General features: G+C 46.7%; 1 pseudogene; it reads right to left on the minus strand.

Moving 5' to 3' along the window:
- Positions 1 to 7372: 7372 nt before the first annotated feature.
- On the minus strand, positions 7373 to 8322 carry LOC138081364 (small ribosomal subunit protein uS5-like; annotated as a pseudogene).
- Between the last annotated feature and the right edge of the window lie 900 nt (positions 8323 to 9222).

Genomic DNA, 9222 nt, shown 5'->3' on the forward strand with positions numbered 1-9222 from the left:
CTCAAATACAGAGACTTGGTATGAAGAGCATTTCTGGAGCCTCGCATCTTCACTGCTGAAGAGCTGACCTAATATCATTCAGTTTCACATCCATGTGACTCCACTGATACATTCTATTTAGAACTCAATGTTGGGAAATATTTGTTTCCTCTGAATAAGTCAACTCTTTCTTTCATCTGACAGCAAGATCTTGGGATGTATTATGTTTTCTTCTTTACTTTGCCTGCCAGGAAGCCCAGAGGCAAATTAAAGTCTAGTTATCATGAAGAGTTTATTTCTGGCTCTTGGCATGAAATCTCCTCCTTTGCCTACATGGCTTTTGATTTCTCTTATACTCTATTTTATATTCACATGCATATGAGTAGTTGAATGTGTTTTAAATGTTCAATATAAGTTTATTGAGCAAATAAAACCTGAAAATGATGATTTTCTTCATAAATTGAAGTACTTAAATTGTCATAACATGTTTTCAGCACGTAGTTTTTGACCAAATGTGGAAATGTTTCTACAGTTAAACTTCAAATGCTAGTAATTATGTAAATATGGTTTTATTTTAAGCCACTGAAAATCCTTTCTGAACAGAGGGAGGGTATAAATTACAAAAAAATGGAAAGAGGTTTAACCTTTTTGGATCTCAGGCTCCCCATCTGTGAAATGGTGATAATAGTTCCTATCAGCCTGCTTCAGGAAATAAAGGATATAAAAACAACTTGAAAGAGGTAAGACAGTCTACAAAGTCATATAAATAATAATATGATTTTTTTTCTTTTGAATTCCTCATAATGCATAGCCCAAGTCCTTCACTGATTTATTGAAAATGGAGGTAGGTATTGGGAGAAGGGGGTCTTAATGACCTCTGACCTTTCTGATGCTAAGGGTCTAAGGGTCCACAAGTCAGACTTATTTTGAGAGGATGATAGGATGATGACAATTTGCTTTATAGTCAGGTAAATTGTTCAGCTATGTCATTTCCCAGGTGTTTGAGGTGGATAAAAGTATGGTAGTGTATTAGTCAGAATTCTCCAGAGAAACGGAACCAACAGAATATATATATGTGCGTGTGTGTGCTTCTGTGTGTGTTGGCCGCTCAGAGTCGTGTCTGACTCTTTGCCACCCCATGGACTGTTGCCCACCAAGCTCCTCTGTCCATGGAATTCTCCAGGCAAGAATACTAGAATAGGTTGCTATTCCCTCCTCCAGGGGATCTTCCTGACCCAGGGATTGAACCCAGGTCTCCCCCATTGCAGGCGGTTTCTTTACCATCTGAGCCACCTGGAAAGCCCAAGAATACTGGAGTGGGCAGTCTATCCCTTCTCCAGAGAATCTTCCTGACCCAGGAAGTGAACTGGGATCTCCTGCATTGTAGACAAATACTTATTTGCTGTTGTTCAGTCGCCAAGTCACATCTGACACTTTGAGACCCCATGAACTACAGCATGCCAGGCCTCCCTGTCCCTCACTATCTCCTGGAGTTTGCCCAAGTTCATGTCCATTGAATTGGTGATGCCATCCAACCATCTCATCCTCTGTTGCCCTCTTCTCCTCTGCCTTCACTCTTTCCCAGTGTCAGGATTTTTTCCAATGAGCCAGCTGTTCACATCAAGTGGCCAAAATATTGGAGCTTCAGCTTTAGCATCAGTCATTCCTATATATATAGATCTATAGAAAGAGATTTATTTTAAGGATTGGCTTAAGTGGTGATGGAGGCTGAGAAGTCCCACTCTCTGCCATCTGCAAGCCTGAGGCCCAGGACAGCTGGTTGTAAGTCCCAGTCTGAGTCCAAAGATCTGAGTACTGGGAGCGTTGATGTCTGAGGGCAGTAGAAGATAATGTCCCAGCTCAAGCACAGAATAAGTTCACCTTTCCTCCAGCTTTTTTGTTCTAATCAAACCCTCCAAGGATTGGCTGATGCTCTCCTGCACTGGTAAGGGTGATTTTTGTTTTATTTTTTACTGGAATGTAGTTGCTTTACAATGTAGTGTTAGTTTCTGCGGTACAGCAAAGTGAATCAGCCACATGAATACATATATTACCTTCTTGGATTTCCTTTTCATTTAGGTCAGAGGGTGATCTTCTGTCTATTGATCCAAATGCTAATATGAAAACAGCCCCACAGACACACCCAGAAGTTATGTTTTACTAGAGATCCAGGCATCCTTTAGCCCAGTCAAGTTGGGCTTGAAAAATAAAATTAAGCTTTACAGGCAGGGAACAGGTGGTTGCTGCCTGCCATTCTTGTTACACCCTGGTGACTGACCTGTCTCAATGGTGATTTTTTTCAGCAGGTTTTGTGAGCATCTTCGGACCCTGGAAACTGCAAGGGTGGGTGATGCATGGGGGAGATACAGTGCTGAGGTTGAGGAAGAGCAGCTGCCTGTCTGCTGATCTGGAAGGAGCTGTTCCTGCCTTGCTGGGAGGTCTGCAGGGTTATGGAGGGAGAAAGGATGATGGATAGAAGTGGGGCTCCCTCCCTGCCATGGCCCGCTAGCCGGACCATCATTCACAACCTCTGATAGACTGCCTCCTCTCCACAGGCACAGCTTTGGGGTGGGTTATGAATGAGCTACTGCAAAGACTGTATTTCATAATTACACTTTTGAGCTTGGGACATGGCTGTCCATGGGAGGTGGGAGGTGCCTGATTCTGGAGAGGTAGAGAAATAAAGATAGGGGAGCATGTGGGAAACTTTTGCTATGTAGATGACTCTATGCAATCAGCTAAGAAAGATCAGGTTTTAGGAAAGGCTGTGGATGAAACTATGACTGGCCTTTGATGAGCCTTTCCATATTCACTCACATATTCATTCATCAAACACTCTGAATGACCGCAATGTGCATGACACTGTACACAAGGTGTTCTCTAGACAGAGCTTGTCACACTTGTGCACACACAGCACCTGGGGATCTGGTTAAAACTAGAAGCTGGTTCAGTGGGTTTGGGGTGAGGCCTGAGGTTCTGCTTTCCTGCTGTCAGGGCTGCCTCTGTTGCTGATCCAGAAACACATGGATGACGTATGGCTCTTACCTTGGAGGAGCTCTCAGTCCAACGAGGAAACAGGTATGTAAACAACTTGCTGCAATTAAAATAAAAGTCCAGTTTTATGATAGAAAGGCCAGAACAATGCAGGAGCAGGAGAAAAGAGCTGTTAATTTTGACTTGAAGGGTCAGGGAAAGCTTCAGACATAGATGCTGTTTAAATTGTGCCTTGAGGGCACACTGAATTTTAATAAGGGAGGAAAGTAGGAAAGAGAGAGAGGGTAGAAGGGTTGTAGTGAGGATGCTTTCCAAGGCTGATGGAAGAATATTGTTGCAAACCAAATATCTGTGTCCTCCCAACATTCAATACTTCATTGGAAATGACCCTGATGCTGGGAAATATTGAAGGCTAAAGAAGGGGGCAGCCAAGGATGAGATGGTAGATAGTATCATCAACTCAATGGACATGAATTTGAGCAAACTCCCAGAGACAGTGTAGGACAGGAAGCCTGGAGTGCTGTAGTCCATGGGGCACAAAGAGTCACATGACTTAGTGACTGAACAAAAACCCAACATTCATATGCTGAAACCTAATCCTCAATATGATGGTATGTGAAAGTGGGGCCTTTGGGAAATGATTAGGTCTTAAAAGTGGGGCCCTTATGAATGGGATAAATGCCCTCTCATAAAAGAGACCTCCATAGGGCTCCCTCACCCCTTCTGCCATGTGAGGTCACAGAGAGAAGACTGCTGTCTATGAACCAGGAAGCAGGTCATCACCAGACCCTGAATCTGCCAGCACCTTGATCTTGGACTCCAGTCTCCAGAGCTGTGAGAGATCAAAGCCTGTTGTTTAAGTGCCCTGGCATGTAGTATTTTGAGACATCCATGAACAGAGGCATGCTCAAGGTTAGATTAGTCCCCAGTGATGGTAGGCTTGCTAGACAATTTAAGTTGGATCTTTTTCTCCAATGAGATGGAACCTGTATCAAATGCACTGCCTTGAGCTTTAAAGGGGTGGGCTGGGCAGACCGGAGGTCATCTGGAAGGCTCTCAGTCTCTGTGGGAAGAGGAGAGACGGGACTCCTGATGGGATGGAGAGAGGGGCTCTAAAGCCACAATGATCTGTCTCTGCAGCTTTTATTGTTCACCCAGGAGGCAGTGAGCTCTACCTTTCCAATTTTTCCATGAAAGTATGTCCCATTGTTGTACGTTGAATATGGGCTTTGGGAGTTAGGGAGACTCTTTTGCACCTGGCAATGGACCTTGTACTCAGCAGGTGCTCATTAAATATTGGCTAATGACAAGCATGTAAGGAAAGTGATGAAGACGAACTAACTCACACTGTGCCATTAGTGATTCTATCCAATGGCCTATGGTTTCCACCCTGCAGTTTGTTGCATCTCTGTGTTTGACTTGAACATCTCTGAGAAACAAGGTTGAAAGGAAGTTATCCCACCAGACATTAAAGTATCCTTTAATGGGTGATGAAGTCATTGCATGACTTTCCCAGGTGTGAATAGTGAATATGTGCTCATTCGTGTCTGACTCTTGGCAACATGGACTATAGCCTGCCAGACTCCTCTGTCCATGGAATTTCCCAGGTAAGAATACTGGAGTAGGTTGCCTTTCCCTTCTCCAGGGGATCTTCCCAACCCAGGGACTCATTCCAAAACTCCTACATCTTCTGCATTGGCAGGTGAATTCTTTACCTCTAGCACCACCTGGGAAACCTCAAGAGCACTTGCTTTTGGAAAGCAGAGGCCTGAAGAGATCCCTTGAGGCTTGCTTACCTCCCTGCCCCCAGTCTTAGCCTGATGATGCTTGGAAGAGTTGGCAGATGCCACAGAGACATGCTAGACTCCTAGGTGAGGGAGGAGATCTGGAGCATCGTAAGGGTTTCCCAAGGCTGTGCCGCTGGTTAGGGGCACACACTTCAAACATGTTGCTTGTCCTGGAGCAGGCTGGCATTGCTGGCATTGCAGACCTCACAGACAGACTGCAGGACATCCTTCGTGTTCTGGGCTGATAGACACTGAATATTGCGTTTACACTAGCCTTCTTCGCAGCATCTAAGCCGCCTCCTAAGAGGGAGATAAATGAAGAGGACTGATGCTCAGAAATTAGGTGCAATAAACTCCAACAAGCCTCAGTCCTTGGAAGTGAACCTTATTAGTTAGCCTTGAGGAAGATCACTGAGACTCAGAGAGGTAAAGTCATAGGCCTGGGATGCAGTGAGGATGGGATGAGCTGATCTGAGCCCACAGCAACTTCACTGAAAGCACCTCCCTGTGCTCTGTCCTGTTTTACCTGATGATAAATGCAGACAGCTAGGGGGACACACGTCTTGGGAAGAAGGTTAGAGTCAGCCTTTAACACGTGGTCTTTATGAAGGAGACAATGTTTTACAAGCACAGCAGCTCTTGCGGGAAACTGGTGAGGGTGGTGACCAGGGCGATGTTATTCTCTCTCTCTCCTAAACCTACCAGCATCATCCTGCAAACTGTGCCAGCACCTGTCTCCCTAATTCAGAGTGCCTGCCGATCAACATCGTCCAGCCACACCATATCAAGGGAAGAAGGAGAAAATACTCAGGTCCAGATCTCAGCACTAGCATGAAGTAGGGATGAAGTGAGTAATTGTGGAACAAAGGCTTGGATCCAGAGAGCTAGCACTCAGAATCCCAGCAGGTGACAGGACTGAAAGAACATGGACCTGGAGTCAGAATTATTTGGGATTAAATTCTGTCTCTTCTTTGTATTTGCTGTGCGATGTTGGGTGAGCTCCTATCCTCTCTGAACTGGTTTATTCATCTGCAAACAGAAGGAAGGTAATGACTCCCACTTTACGTGTTTGTGAAAAAAGCAAGAAACGAGAAACGATGAGGAAGTTTCCTTCTTTTCTCAGCCCTGGATTCTACTCTTACTTTATTCTTGTTAATCACGTGCCTTTGGGGAAGTCACAGTTTGCACAGTTGTGAAATGAGGAGCGATGTCACCCTGCTTAACTCCTCGTCTTTTGTGACGATGTGTGTGTTGCATGTGTTCTCAGTCGTGTCTGACTCTTGGGACCCCATGGACTGTAGCCCACCAGGCTCCTCTGTTCATGGAATTTTCCAGGCAAGAATATGGAAGTGGGTAGCCACGCCCTTCTCCAGGGGATCTTCCTGACCCAGTGATGGAACCCATGTTTCTTGCGTCTTCTCCACTGGCAGGCAGATTTTTTGCCACTGGAACAACCTGGCCTCCCAGGTGTCAGGCTGGGTAATGATGAACCAGTGCTGTTAGTAATGACAATGGGGGCAGCAGCATGGCTGCTCTGTACTGACTACAGGCAGCACTTTCTGAGTGTGTTCTGGGATTAAACAAGGCATCATATGGTCAGAACTATACCTGGCACAGAAGGAGTGCTCAGGACTGTTTGTACCATCACTATTTTGGCCCCAGAGTGGAATGGTGGGGGAGATAAGCTGATGCCAAATCAGGGGTCAAAACTTAGGATCAAGAATGCCCAGGCAGGAGCCCCAACGGGGACCTGTTGTCTGAACGCTTCTTCCTTTCCTTCTGGACCAGCAAGGTTGTGTAACTTGCCAGGGTCTCAGCCCAGAGTCAAGGTCCTGACTCCTATCCCTGTGCTGGCCCCCCAAAACTGTAGGGTGGTCCTTTCAGTGAAGGGGCTTACTGGAATGGTTCTGGCATTCAGCCATCTCTCTTCCGGATTTCAGTTAACACCTTGGTTTCTCAGCCCTGCTCTGCCCTCCAGCCTATCGTCTTTTCTTCTCTGCAGCCTTCCCAACTGGCAAACCCAGTCATGGCACTCCACAGCTGAAAAATTGCCCAACTCTTAAATCTGAACTCCTTAGCACAGCTCAACCCTCACCCCAGCCATAATGCATGCTCTGAACATGCAATCCCTAATGCCCTGTGTTGCCTTGTAGCCCCATGCTTTTGCCAGTGCAGGTCCCTCTGCCTCCCACACTTTCCCATGTCCATCAGTTTATCCTTTAATTCAGCAAATTATATTGAGCTCCTGTTATATGCCAGATGTGGTACAGGATGCTGATGTCAGAGCAGTTAGTGAGACACTGTGTCTTTGGTCCCTTGGAATTTACAGTGAAGTGGTGAGAGACACAGCATAGAAAGAGAACAAAAAATCAAAATATGTACATATTTTGAATTTATATATTTGTTTGCACATGTATGTGTTTATGGGGCTTCCCAGGTGGTTCAGTAGGTAAATAACCTGCCTGCCAATGCAGGAGACTTAAGAGACACAGTTCGATCCCTGGGTCAGAAAGATTCCCTGGAGAAGGGCATGGCAATTGACTCCAGAATTCTTTTATTTTTATTTTTATTTTTTTACCGGTTTCATTCACTTTATTATTCTCTTTATAAAATTATGTGGTGGCTACAGCTGGGGCCTCTGTCCTCTGCACAGAGACTCTGGTGTGGGTCTTCACAAGATGACCAGTGAATTCCTGATATGGAGACTTGGTGAACACCATCTCTTTCCTGAGGTCAGGGGTGAGATAACTGTAGGTCTTGGAAATGGCATCAAAAGTCGCCTTGGCGAAGTTGCCCAGGGTAACTGTCTCCCTAGGGTAACTAGCATTTCCCCTAGGGTAAAGTCCGACTCTCACTGTCTTCCCAGGGTAACTGTGCAGCCCCTGGCAGAAGTGTAGCAGTCGTCGATGCTGAACATCATCAACAGCTTCTTGGGCACAGGGGCGGAGAGATGCTAGTGCCTCTGGGGGCAGGGATGAGGGGCACCAGCACGGAGCCACAGCAGCCATTCACCTTGCAAGGAACCATGTGGGCCTTGCCCATCTTGTTCCCCTAGCAGCCTCTTTGCATGGGGACGATGGACAGCTTGGCCAGGATGATGGCCCCATGGATGGCAGTGGCTACTGCCTTAGAGCACTTGACATCCAGACTGACATGTCCGTTGTAATCCCCAGTGGCCACAAATGCCTTGAACCTGGTCCACTGGCCAGAAAGGGTATGCTTTTGCACTGGCATAATCTTCAAAACCTCATCCTTGAGGAAAAAATCAATAATCCCAGACTCCTCGATGGGCAGAGAGAAATGGTGGATCTCCTCCAGGGACTTGATCTTCATGTCCTTGACCAGGCGGCCCAGCTTGGTAACGGGGAGCCACTCCTTGTTTTCGGCCTTGCCTCCACAAGCTCCGCAGCTTCTGCCCCGGCCCTGGTCCCAGGCTGTGACCTGCGGCCCCGGATGCCACTGCCACTACCAAAGCCTCTGTGGAAGCCACCGCGGCCTCCCATCCCAGGGCCCCTGGGCTGGGTCTTCCCAGCCCTTCCGCAGCACCGGCGTCATCCACCATTTGTTTTTTTCACGAAGAAGCAGCCACTCCAGTATTCTTGCTTGGAGAATTCCATGGACAGAGGAGTCTGGCGGGCTACAGTCCACAGTGTTGCACAAAGTCAGATACGACTGAAGCGACTTAGCACGCAGCACACACGTATGTATTTATAGGTGGGAAATGCTACAAGGGAAAGTAAACAGCATAATATAATGATCTCTGGGGTGAAAGGCTGGTGGGTTTGGATTACTAACACATCAAACTAATGTTTATTTATCTACACACTAATCAGGGGCACCTCCTTCAGGAAGCCTTCCTGGATCGGAACATCTTTTGCTTCTGTTCCCAGAGCAGCCTGCCCTGCCTTGCCCATGCCATGTCTGGGCACTTAACACACCAAACATCTTACAGTTTTAGTGTCTGTTTCTGGAGGTTCTGAGTTCCCTGTGGGCAGTGGCTGTCCTCTCTCAGGGCAGTACCTGGCCCTGAGAGAGGACTGCTGATGGCTGTGAGTGAATACACAGGCCAGATAGTCAAGGGACTGGGCTAGGGGAGGGAGATATCAAGTAGGAGAGCTTGGTTGGCTCTTTTCAGAAGAGTGCAGTTGAAAATAAAATTGTGGAAGTCACTTGGGTATTTGTTTATAAATGACAAAGGCGGTCAGGAGCTTTTGATGAGCTCCTCATTCATCCTGCCCCCATCACCTTCCTGTCATTTTTCCAGTTATTTAGAACCAACAGGCCAGATAGCCCTTAACCAAGCAATATACATGTTAATGTGGAGAGCAGAGGCTGAGATTGAAGTAGCAGGCAAAGCACATTATTCAAAGGGAAGACGAGAAGGAAAAGAAATGAATGGACTGGAGGCTGGGGGCAGATGTTGCCTTCATTGAAAGTCACCACCAGCCTTGTCTCCCTAGGG

The sequence above is a fragment of the Capricornis sumatraensis genome, chromosome 6 (assembly GCF_032405125.1).
Source record: "Capricornis sumatraensis isolate serow.1 chromosome 6, serow.2, whole genome shotgun sequence".
NCBI classification, from domain to species: Eukaryota; Metazoa; Chordata; class Mammalia; order Artiodactyla; family Bovidae; genus Capricornis; species Capricornis sumatraensis.